A 12922-nucleotide genomic window follows, 5' to 3' on the forward strand; every position below is an offset into this window, starting at 1 on the left:
GAAAAACCCCAACTGTCAAAACGACCCCCTGTGAGCAAGCACTTGGCGACAGTGGGAAGGAAAAACTCCCTTTAACAGGAAGAAACCTCCAGCAGAACCAGGCTCAGGGAGGTGCAGTCTTCTGCTGGGACTGGTTGGGGCTGAGGGAGAGAACCAGGAAAAAGACATGCTGTGGAGGGGAGCAGAGATCAATCACTAATGATTAAATGCAGAGTGGTGCATACAGAGCAAAAAGAGAAAGAAACACTCAGTGCATCATGGGAACCCCCCAGCAGTCTAAGTCTATAGCAGCATAACTAAGGGATGGTTCAGGGTCACCTGATCCAGCCCTAACTATAAGCTGTAGCAAAAAGGAAAGTTTTAAGCCTAATCTTAAAAGTAGAGAGGGTGTCTGTCTCCCTGATCCAAACTGGGAGCTGGTTCCAGAGGAGAGGAGCCTGAAAGCTGAAGGCTCTGCCTCCCATTCTACTCTTACAAACCCTAGGAACTACAAGTAAGCCTGCAGTCTGAGAGCGAAGCGCTCTATTGGGGTGATATGGTACTATGAGGTCCCTAAGATAAGATGGGACCTGATTATTCAAAACCTTATAAGTAAGAAGAAGAATTTTAAATTCTATTCTAGAATTAACAGGAAGCCAATGAAGAGAGGCCAATATGGGTGAAATATGCTCTCTCCTTCTAGTCCCCGTTAGTACTCTAGCTGCAGCATTTTGAATTAACTGAAGGCTTTTCAGGGAACTTTTAGGACAACCTGATAATAATGAATTACAGTAGTCCAGCCTAGAGGAAATAAATGCATGAATTAGTTTTTCAGCATCACTCTGAGACAAGACCTTTCTAATTTTAGAGATATTGCGCAAATGCAAAAAAGCAGTCCTACATATTTGTTTAATATGCGCATTGAATGACATATCCTAATCAAAAATTACTCCAAGATTTCTCACAGTATTACTAGAGGTCAGGGTAATGCCATCCAGAGTAAGGATCTGGTTAGACACCATGTTTCTAAGATTTGTGGGGCCAAGTACAATAACTTCAGTTTTATCTGAGTTTAAAAGCAGGAAATTAGAGGTCATCCATGTCTTTATGTCTGTAAGACAATCCTGCAGTTTAGCTAATTGGTGCGTGTCCTCTGGCTTCATGGATAGATAAAGCTGAGTATCATCTGCGTAACAATGAAAATTTAAGCAATGCTGTCTAATAATACTGCCTAAGGGAAGCATGTATAAAGTGAATAAAATTGGTCCTAGCACAGAACCTTGTGGAACTCCATAATTAACCTTAGTCTGTGAAGAAGATTCCCCATTTACATGAACAAATTGTAATCTATTAGATAAATATGATTCAAACCACCGCAGCGCAGTGCCTTTAATACCTATGGCATGCTCTAATCTCTGTAATAAAATTTTATGGTCAACAGTATCAAAAGCAGCACTGAGGTCTAACAGAACAAGCACAGAGATGAGTCCACTGTCTGAGGCCATAAGAAGATCATTTGTAACCTTCACTAATGCTGTTTCTGTACTATGATGAATTCTAAACCCTGACTGAAACTCTTCAAATAGACTGTTCCTCTGCAGATGATCAGTTAGCTGTTTTACAGCTACCCTTTCAAGAATTTTTGAGAGGAAAAAAAGCGAAGCATTCTGAAGGCGCAGCAGCAAAGAAAGCGGCAGGCCAAAAGGCAGCAAGGTGTAAAGAGCTCACAGTGAGCCGGTGACAAGGACAGGCCCTGGCTCTGGGCCCCACAGATCGAACACCAACACATCCAGGCTGCTAGCTGCCAGCTCCTTTGTACCTAACGTGAGCAGGCCGGCTGCTTAGCAACTTTAAACTCCTCACTCACCCAAAACAGACACGCCGCTCATATTCGAATGGAAAAAAATACTTACGCCTCACGAATCTATGAGTTTGGGAACTTCATTTTGTGGAGATAACCTTTGATTTACCTTTAAAATATATATATATATATTAAGAAACCATCCCCAGGATGTTCTCCGTGCAGCTGTCTACTTAATAGCGACATTTATGACGCATGCGCAGACAGGACCCCAGATTATTTAGGCGTCAGTACAGATGCCTGTAGAAAATACTTTTACACATACACACGCACACGCACACCTCTATCCAAGTTATTCTACGTACATCTCCTCCCCACAGTAGAGGTGGGCGATACCGGGAATTTTGGTATTGATCCGATACCAAGTAAATACAGGCACAGTATTGCCGATATCGATACAGATACCAATACTTTTTCATATTTAAGCTGCAGGGGGTGGTGGCCAAGTGGTTAATGCACTTGGTTTCAGTGCAGAAGGTTCCAGGTTAAAATCCCACCCCTGCCACATTTCTCCATGTAATGTGGAGTTGCGTCAGGAAGGGCATCTGGCGTGAAACCTGTGCCAATCCAACATGCAGATCCACCTTGGATTTGCTGTGGCGACCCCGAGTGCAAACAAGGGAGCAGCCGAAGGGACTTACTTTAGATCCAAAGGATCCAAAAGACCTAGGATAGAATTTCGTCAAACATTGTACGTGGCAACAAAATACTTTATTATCACAATCGACATTTTTGTTTAAAAAATGTCACTCAACACAACTTAAAACAAAATCTCCCGAGGTAGAGGGCTGACAAACCACAATACAAGGGTGCGCTGCTCCATGTTGTGGTGCACAGCAGTCAGTGCGCACGGAAGAGAAAAAAAAGCTTGCGTATCGATCTTTTTAGATGAGGATCGTTCAATATCAATACCAGCATTGGTATCGATATTATCAATATTAGGATTGATCCGCCCACCTCTACCCCACAATTTTGCAACCTACAGTCACCATCTTTTCAGTGTAGCTGGACCTGTTGAAGATCTAGGCCACTGGGATTTTTGGTGACGCTGATTTATGTGTACGGGAATATACTGTAAACTAAAGTGTCACCGGCTCTACATTGTAGTGTTTATGAAATAGGTAGCTGACATTTTTCAAGAGTGTTAATAAATCGTGGAGGTTCTATAATGAGTTGGAATGGCATGTGAGTGCAGAATGTTTAGAGGAAGAACCCAACCCTTTTATTTCCTGTTAGTTATGTAATTTTTTATGTTAATATATTTATAAATTGTTTAGGTTGTTGTTATCATATACACACTACTAATATCATTAATATGTATATGCTGCGGACATGAACGAGCAAAGCTCTTCTGCATCTCACCATGTCATTTCCAGTTTGCGCCTTCGTCTACCATCTGTTTGTAGCTTTTTACGACAATGTTGTCTTGTCTGTGGCTTTTTCCCCACTGGGCAGATTTTTTTGTGCCATTTCCGGATTGTTTTGTGGAATTTCCGGTTTGTGCCTTCATCTACCATAAGATCAAGCTTTGCACCGCATGGCGGCACAAAGCTCATATTAACATGTATATGTTGTGGACATGCACGAGCGAAGCTCTTCAGCATCTCACCATGTCATTTAGATCCTTCAGACTTTTTGAGTAAATGCTTCAGGGGAGCATTAGCATGGCTAAAACCTTTCAGCTTCTGGGGGAGCTCCGCACCCCACACCCCCTGCCTTTTTAAGCATTTTTCTTTATTTGCCTCTCATATGCCTGGAAGCTCCTCACCATCTAACCATGTCATTTAGGTCCTTCAGACTTGTACAGTTAGGGACTGTAATGGTGCCCTCTGACTCAATTGTGAGTTGCATTTGTGTTCTAGTTGTCATTTTTGGAGACAACATAATTTTTTACACTGAATGTGGAAACACAGTGAGGGAACAGTGTTTTGCATTTTGCAGTGCAGTGTGCTAATTTTGATCAGTGTGTGCACATTTTGACTGGAGTGTTCTAATTTTGACAATAAAGTGCGCTTTTGACACAAGTGTGCAGTGCTTTGTGAATTGTGTCCTATTTTGGGGAAATAGTGTGCAATATTTTGGGAAATGTGTGCTATTTTTCAGGAACAGTGTTTTATCAATTGAGAAAAACTGTAAATTGTGGTTAGGTAAAATAACTAACGATTATGCAACCAAAATACTGACCAATGTAGATCTTCCAAGCGCCTGGTTTCCCTGCCAAGTTTGTTGCCATCATCGTTGTTTTGGCCCAATTCCTCATCTGAATCATCTCCTTTAAATCCTTCTGGCACAAACCTGTAAAGCTGTACACGACCTGGGTTCTCCACTGTCACAGTCTCCTCAGTTTGGTCCATTTCGTCATCATTCAGAGAAATACTGGATGGAAAGTTTTCCAAATTACAGTTTGAATCCTCCGCCGTTGTCAACTAAAGCAAGTGAGAAAGAGCTGTCCCCGCGCCGAAGTCACACTGCAGTGTATGTTCTCACCAGCAGGGGATATTTTAGAAGCAAGGTGTGACCAAATAAGAAACAAAATAAACTGACAGACACATTTGGGAAAAATACGCAGACAATTCTGGCTTTATATAGAACAGCCTTGAAGTTGCTCCAGCTTTTGGTAAAACGTGGTGCAAATTATTGGTTGAATTAATAGGATTAACAAATGGAATAGTTCTGACTGTGCTGAATGTTTGGTCTCCAAAGTAAAGGTCAAACAATGCTGACGTCCATTGGATTCTATGACATGTTACCCTGTAACGTGACAACTAAGCATGGCACATGGTGCAAACTATTCCTTTTTAAAATCCTACTAACTCAACCAATAATTTGCACCATGTTTTACCATAACTGGAGCAACTTTAACTTTTGACCCCTGTACAAACTGAAAGCGACCTTTGTCGCCATGCTTGCTGTTTTTACCCCATAACTCCATAACATTCAGTCATAGACAGTCCAAGCTATACCTTTTTGGAATATTTGTGATCAGACACATACTGTGGAATAGCTTTCACTATGATTGGAACATTTTTTTTACCCCTATGCAGTTCTTCAATTGACCCCTACTTGGCCCCCATATTCAAAATTCAAATGGCTAATGTTATTTTTCTAAAATATGTACCAAAAGGTATACACAGTCAAACTTTGGTGCTTGTAACTGGATTTGAAGGATTCCTCTGCAAATATTCTGTTATCTGCTGCACTACATGTGTTGCTTCTACCTGTACACCTAAAACAGGTGATCTCAATAATTAGGTCATCCACCTGCCTGAAGAGCTGAACTAATTACAATCAGCTGGTTTATTGGGAAGATGGAACAAATATGTGGCTGGACTTTTACTTTCTGAAGCTGGATTTGACGCCTCTGAAGTATTCACAGCGCTGCACTTTTACCCCATTTTTTAATGTTACAGCCATATTCAAAAATGGATTAAATTAATTTTTTCCCCTGTCTGGCAACAAACAATCCATGGCTATTTAACTAGTCTACATGCTGACATGTCATCATGACTGTGGAGCAAGCAATATACACTGAACAAAAAATAAATGTAGCACTTTTGTTTTTGCTCCAATTTTACATGAGCTGAACTCAAAGATCTAAAACATTTTCTATATACACAAAAGACCTATTTCTCTCCAATATTGTTCACAAATCTGTCTAAATCTGTTAGTGAGTGCTTCATCCCACCTCACAGGTGTGGCATATCAAGATTCTGATTAGACAGCATGATTATTGCACAGGTGCCTTAGGCTGGCCACAAGAAAAGGCCACTCTCAAATGTTCAGTTTTATCACACAGTGCAATGCAACAGATGCAGCAAGAGGTAGTGTGCAACTGGATGCTGACTGCAGGAATGTCCACCATAACTGTTGCCTCTGAATTGAATGTTCATTTGTCTACCATAAGCCGTTTACAAAGGCGTTTCAGAGCATTTGGCAGTACATCCGATCGACCTCAGAACTGCTGACCATGTGTAACCATGCCAGCCCAGGACCTCCACATCCAGCATGTTCACCTCCAACATCATCTGAGACCAGCCACCCGGACAGCTGCTGCAACAATCGATTTGCAGAACCAAAGAAATTCTGCGCAAACAGCCAGAAACCATCTCAGGGAAGCTCATCTGCATGCTCACTGTCCTTATCAGGGTCTTGACCTGACTGCAGTTCATCATCATAACTGGCTGGAGTGGGCAAATGCTTACATTCAATGATGCCTGGTATGTTGGAGAGGTGTTCTCTTCACGGATACCAGTTTTCACTGTTCAGGGCAGATGGCAAACAGCGCGTGTGGTGTTGTGTGGTTGAGGGGTTTGCTGATGGCAACGTTGTAGATGGAGTGGCCCATGGTGGCGGTGGGGTTATGGTATGAGCAGGGGTATGTTATGGACGAGGAACACAGCTGCAATTTATTGATGGCATTTTGAATGCACAGAGACACCATGACAAGATCCCCGAGGCCCATTGTTGCACCATTCATCCACAACCATCACCCCATGTTGCAGCATGATAATGCACCGCCCATGTTACAATAATCTGTACACAATTCCTGGAAGCTGAAAACATCCCAGTTCTTGCCTGGCCAGAATACTCACCACACATCACCCTTTGAGCATGTTTGGGATGCACTGGATCCATGTATATGACAGCGGGTTCCAGTTCCTGCCAATATCCAGCAACTCCGCACAGTCATTGAAGAGGAGTGGATCAACATTCAGTTTTGTAATGTAACGAAGTAGAAGTACTTTGTTACTGCACTTAAGTAGAATTTTGACATATCTGTACTTCGTTATTTACATTTCTGCCAACTTTTACTTTTACTCCACTATATTTCCTCAATAAAATGTATACTTTTACTCCAATACATTTCTCATAACCATTTTGATTACTCGTTACTACAATATAAAAGTAGAAGACATTTGATTGGGCAACGCCTGTTTGCAGAGGTGAAAGCCGGAGCGCAGCTGTACAGCAGTTAGAGATACGGTCCTCTCCAGCCGGAGCGCAGCGCCTTCCAGCCCTGCAGCATCAAGTGCCCAAACAAGTTTAAAAGACAAAAAATATAAAAGATGACAGACTGAATCTGCGCTCTCCTGAGGAAGACTGTGGAGGGTGAAAACCATCTGCGCTTTGGACTCCAAATGCGCACACGCTGACGCACAGACATCCACACGGATTGGCTCCCGCTACAGTGCAGTGCACGTCGGAATTAAGGGGAAAACTTCAGTACCGACAGAACTGGCCAGCATGGCTGTTTTGTTTCATTTATTTTATATGAAATGTTCGCGGAGAAGCGCTGCGTAAAAGCGGCGCCACGTTTTGGATTCGATAGCCCAAAGCACCACATTTGGTTGCTTTGCAGTGGTTGGTGGTGATGCTTTTTTTTTTTTTTTTTACTTTTCCTTAAATTTGGCTGTTCAGCTATAAATGACAGTTCAGTTTCACAAGGCTGTTGTGCTTAACAGAAACGTGTGTGTGAGTCTTCAGAAAAAGAACAGAAACTATATTTACAGCTATATATACATCCACCTGTTGCTCTCTCATCCCGTCAACCAACGCCAACTGCTTCGCCAGAGGCAGATCCAGACTTTTATAGGGGCTGAGGCCCCCTCCTGGGTTCTCCAGACACCACACTGGCTTTCTTTTCATGTTGCTGTTTCACTCTCCACTCATTTTACTTTTACTCAAAGTACATTTTATATGAGAAATGTATTTTGATACTTAAGTACAGAAAATGCCAGATAATATTTTTAAAGGAAACTTCAACTTTTACCAAAGTAATTTTATAGTAAGGTACTTTATTCAAGACTGCCAACATTCCACAGGCCACAATCAACAGTCTGATCAACTCTAAGTGAAGTAGTGTTGCACTGCATGAGACAAATGGTGGTCACACCAGATACTGACTGGTTTTCTGACAACCCCTCCCCCCCTCAAAAAAAAAGCAAAACATCACATTTCAGAGTGGTCTTTTATTGTGGCCAGCCTAAGGCACACCTGTGCAATAATCATGCTGTCTAATCAGCATCTTGATATGCCACACCTTTGAGGTGGGATGGATTACACTGGTCAAAATAAATAAATAAAATAATTTTCTTGCATGGACTTTGAGAACTGATTTTGGATCATTTTGGGGCAAAGAATCTGAATCTGAGCTCAAATTTCCTCTATCAGATCACGTTTTTAAAATCTGCATGTTCCGTATTGATGTATTATGCAAAAGTTGCTCATCCACTCATGAATTTGACACCACTTATGCACAAAAACAGCTTCAAAAGCATAGCTTTTAAACCAGGTTTGCAAAATGTGAACAAAGAGCTGCAATATCATACATACAGTAGTGTTCAGAATAATAGTAGTGCTGTGTGACTAATAAGATTAATCCAGGTTTTGAGTATATTTCTTATTGTTACATGGGAAGCAAGGTACCAGTAGATTCAGTAGATTCTCACAAATCCAACAAGACCAAGCATTCATGATATGCACACTCTTAAGGCGATGAAATTGGTCTATTAGTAAAAAAAAAAAAAAAAAAAAGTAGAAAAGGGGGTGTTCACAATAATAGTAGCATCTGCTGTTGATGCTACAAACTCAAAACTATTATGTTCAAACTGCTTTTTTAGCAATCCTGTAAATCACTAAACTAGCATTTAGTTGTATAACCACAGTTTTTCATGATTTCTTCACATCTGCAAGGCATTAATTTTGTTGGTTTGAAACCAAGATTTTGCTCATTTACTAGTGTGCTTGGGGTCATTGTCTTGTTGAAACACCCATTTCAAGGGCATGTCCTCTTCAGCATAAGGCAACATGACCTTGTCAAGTATTCTGACATATCCAAACTGATCCATGATACCTGGTATGCAATATATAGGCCCAACACCATAGTAGGAGAAACATGCCCATATCATGATCCTTGCACCACCATGCTTCAGTCTTCACTGTGAACTGTGGCTTGAATTCAGAGTTTGGGGGTCATCTCACAAACTGTCTGCGGCCCTTGGACCCAAAAAGAACAATTTTACTCTCATCAGTCCACAACATATTCCTCCATTTCTCTTTAGGCCAGTTGATGTGTTCTTTGGCAAATTGTAACCTCTTCTGCATGTCTTTTATTTAACAGAGGGACTTTGCGGGGGATTCTTGCAAATAAATTAGCTTCACACAGGCGTCTTCTGTCACAGCACTTACAGGTAACAGACTGTCTTTGATCATCCTCGAGCTGATCAATGGGTGAGCCTTTGCCATTCTGGTTATTCTTCTATCCATTTTGATGGTTGTTTTCCATTTCTTCCATGTGTCATTTTTGTGTCCATTTTAAAGCATTGGAGATCATTGTAGATGAACAGCCTATAATTTTTTGCACCTGCGTATAAGTTTTCCCCTCTCCAATCAACTTTTTAATCAAACTACGCTGTTCTTCTGAACAATGTCTTGAACATCTCATTTTCCTCAGGCTTTCAAAGAGAAAAGCACGTTCAACAGGTGCTGGCTTCATCCTTACATAGGGGACACCTGATTCACACCTGTTTGTTCCACAAAATTGACGAACGCACTGCCTTAATGCCACACTGCTGTTATTGTGAACACCCCCTTTACTACTTTTTTTTTACTAATAGCCCAATTTCATAGCCTTAAGAGTGTGCATATCATGAATGCCTGGTCTTGTTGGATTTGTGAGAATCTACTGAATCTACTGGTACCTTGTTTCCCATGTAACAAAAAGAAATATACTCAAAACCTGGATTAATCTTTTTAGTCACATAGCACTACTATTATTCTGAACACTACTGTATATGGCACAGAGGAGGCTTACAAGATTGCAGCTTTTGCTTCAATGCTTAATACAAGTAGCCGCCACGAAGTAAGAAAAATAGCTGTTTCCATACAAAGTAGTAAGTTTAAGAAATGTAGTAATTTTTAAACAGGTTTGATTGTAACAGGAATGTTTGTTATTCTGCACTTTGTTATTCTTCTTTACTCTAAGGTAGTTAACATGTCTACGACTTCCAAGTGAAAGAAGTGTTGCGATGACCCAGATGTTTTCTGTTATATCTGTGGTTGTGTCACCATCTCACAGAAGTAACATCAATAGTTTTATCAAGAGTGTATCTTGCTTATTTTGGGGTACCACTTGGTGACAAGGACAAAAATTGGGCACCTCACCAAGTTTGGACAACTTGTGTCGAAACACTGAGATCTTGGTCTCAATGAAAGAATGCTAAGCTCAACTTTGGTGTACCAATGGTTTGGAGAGAACCGAAAAACCACTTAGGTGACTGTTACTTCTGCCTTGTAAACATCAAGGGATTTAATAAGAAAAACAAACAATACTTGCAATACCCCAGCGTACCATCTGCTATACGACTGGTTGCCTACAGTGGCAAAATACTTGAACCTATTTTCACCAAGCTCCCAGACACTGATGAGGACCAGTTTACTTTTTCCACTTATGATGACGAAGAATCGGCTATAGTGCATGAGGCATGGGATGCAGACTGAGTTTCTCAGTATAGCCAGTCCGAACTGAACAATCTGATCTGAGATAACTTCCTTGGCAATAAAAAAGCTGACAATTATAGAGAGATGGTCAATGAGCTTCTCCTCAGCCTGCAAGAACTAGGGAGTAGGATGAGCATTAAAGAGCACTACTTGTACAGCCACCTGAGTGAGTTTCCTGATAACCTTGGTGACGTAAGTGAGGAGCAGCACGAGTGTTTCCATCAGGACATCCAAGTGATGGAAGAATGTTACCAAGGTTGATGGAACTGTAACGTAATGGCAGATTACTGCTGGAGTTTGATGAAAGATGTCCATTACGCAGATCATAAGAGATCAGCTACAAAAAGAAAATTTGATTTCTTAACATGACTGATTTGCGCAGAGATATGTTTTGGATTTATGCAACACCACTGATCGTTTTAAAGTGACTGTTACCTTTTCGTGTATTTTTTTGCATGCTTCTGGTTTAAAGCTGAAAACTTTGTCAATATATTTCACTTTAGTATTTGTATACTGTGGTCAATAATGCTCAAAAAGGGTGCAAGCATATAGTTTTGGAAATGCATTCTCAAGGGAGGAGCTGCCTTCCATTGCAAACATTATTCTATATAAAGGTGCTTAAACAAAATAAATTTTTCAGCTTTCAGCAAAAAATATCCATTTAAAAAAAAAGTGTTTTCATATCTTAAAAATGTGATGTAATTGGCCAAAACTAACACCAGATTCAGAATCAGTGCCAAAATCCGTTGTAAAACTCCATGCAAGAAAATTGTTGATCAGTGTTATCTTGCCAGAGAAGTGCTCATTAACACAGATTTAGACAAATTTGTGAACAATATTTGAGAGAAATAGGTCTTTTGTGTAAATAGAAAATGTTTTAGATCTTTTTGAGTTCAGCTCATGAAAAATGTGAGCATATATTTTTGTTCAGTGTATTAGGTCAACCAGGACAAAAGTAATCTAACTTGAATAAGAAGAGGTCTAAAGTTAGATTTAATTTATGGGACTAGCATTTATAAAGGCACCAGCTCAATTAGGGGCCAAGCTAAAAAGCCTAATTTGCAAATTGCTAAGGTCAAAGTATTCATGAAAAAGCGTGATGGATGGATGGATCTAAGGTGATTATTTGTTGGTTCCCTCCACATAGTCAAACTGTGGCTCCTGTGTTATTTGACATAGAAATCTGAAAAGGTGTATCAGCAAGTTGTATAATAGTCATCCATCAACAGTCTGTGGTTCTATCTGGAAGACTGGTATCATCCCAACCGATGGGAAGAAAGGGCTTCTTATCTCTCTCTGGAAATGACCTGCCAGGGTCATCCTCAATAGGATTCAATCCCACTTACTACTTAGCAACCAGTAAAACACAAATAAAATAAAACACAACTCACCCGAATGAGATTTAAAGGCTGCACTTTGAGTACACATTATTACATTCATTATTACCCTCAGCAAGAGTAAATCTTCATCAGTTCACTGATCTACATAAATTCTACATCAGAACACTTTATACTTTTTAATAAACAAGCAAGAGTCATAAAATTGGCTTAGAAATTTGATAGCAAAAAACAGCATTATAAAGCCAGTCATTTATTAGAATGATAAGAGTGAACGGATTACTCTGAATACAGATGACATGCAGCAAGAGCATACAGGAACTCATGGCCATTTGAGAATTACAGCGTTCATGGATACAAAGGTTACAAATGTTAAAAGTGCAACACAAACCTAATGAACATTTCACCAAGAACATTAAAGACTAACTGGTTAACACACCGTGAAAAGCAAAGTTGTCTTTTATTTAAGTCAAAATATTTGCTTGTCATTAAATCAATATCATCACAATCATATCAAGTAAAGTCACTATATTAGCAAATAATGTTGGAGAGAATGGAGACTGGCACAAACGCTATCTTAACAGCATTAAAAATCCTCTCTAAAAACCTTTCAGTATCCCCATTAGCAAATGTTCCTTCAACCAACATAAAACTACCACAGTATTTATATTTGTTATTTCCTTCAGACACGACAGTGAAGCTAAAAGTTACTATTAAGCTAAAGTTGAATTTTTGGAGAAGTGTGTTGGTTCGGAGCACTAAAAAACATCCAGTGCAGTGTTGTGGGAAAAAAAGGCATCTAGACATCATCGTCTGAAAACACAGTAATACAATGTGATATGCCATGCTCCCCCTTTTTGTTAGTTAAAATGATAACAGAATCCATGCATTTTTAAGCAGCTTTTTTTTTTAAACATTCACTTTTCAGGATTAATTCACATTTTGTAATTCCACAACACAGTCATACTTCACAGTATTCCAGGTAAGTCCTTTTACAATTTGTCATGAAAAACCTCAATGCTTTACTCCTTAAATTAACAAAACAATATTTTAATCAGTTCCAAATCTACCAATATTTTGGATTAAAACATTAAATATTAAAGCTACATATGTAATTAGAAGAACAATATTACCTTATTGTTTTCAGCACATATGAGACTCGTCTGTTATGGCTAATATACAACAGTCTGTGGAACTTCAAGGTTCTAGGGAAGAAAATATAGCCAAAAGATAAACCTCCAGAGAC

General features: G+C 39.8%; 1 protein-coding gene across 1 annotated transcript in view; it reads right to left on the reverse strand.

Annotated features, from left to right (window-relative positions):
• Positions 1–2042, reverse strand: part of LOC117508733 (protein FAM222B-like) — a 44617-nt gene extending 42575 nt beyond the window's left edge. Inside the window, exon 1 of the mRNA XM_034168553.1 lies at positions 1893–2042. The gene's annotated coding sequence lies outside the window, so the exon portion shown is untranslated. The remainder of the gene's footprint in view (positions 1–1892) is intronic.
• Positions 2043–12922: the final 10880 nt, after the last annotated feature.

The sequence above is a fragment of the Thalassophryne amazonica genome, chromosome 4 (genome assembly GCF_902500255.1).
Source record: "Thalassophryne amazonica chromosome 4, fThaAma1.1, whole genome shotgun sequence".
Lineage (NCBI taxonomy): Eukaryota > Metazoa > Chordata > Actinopteri > Batrachoidiformes > Batrachoididae > Thalassophryne > Thalassophryne amazonica.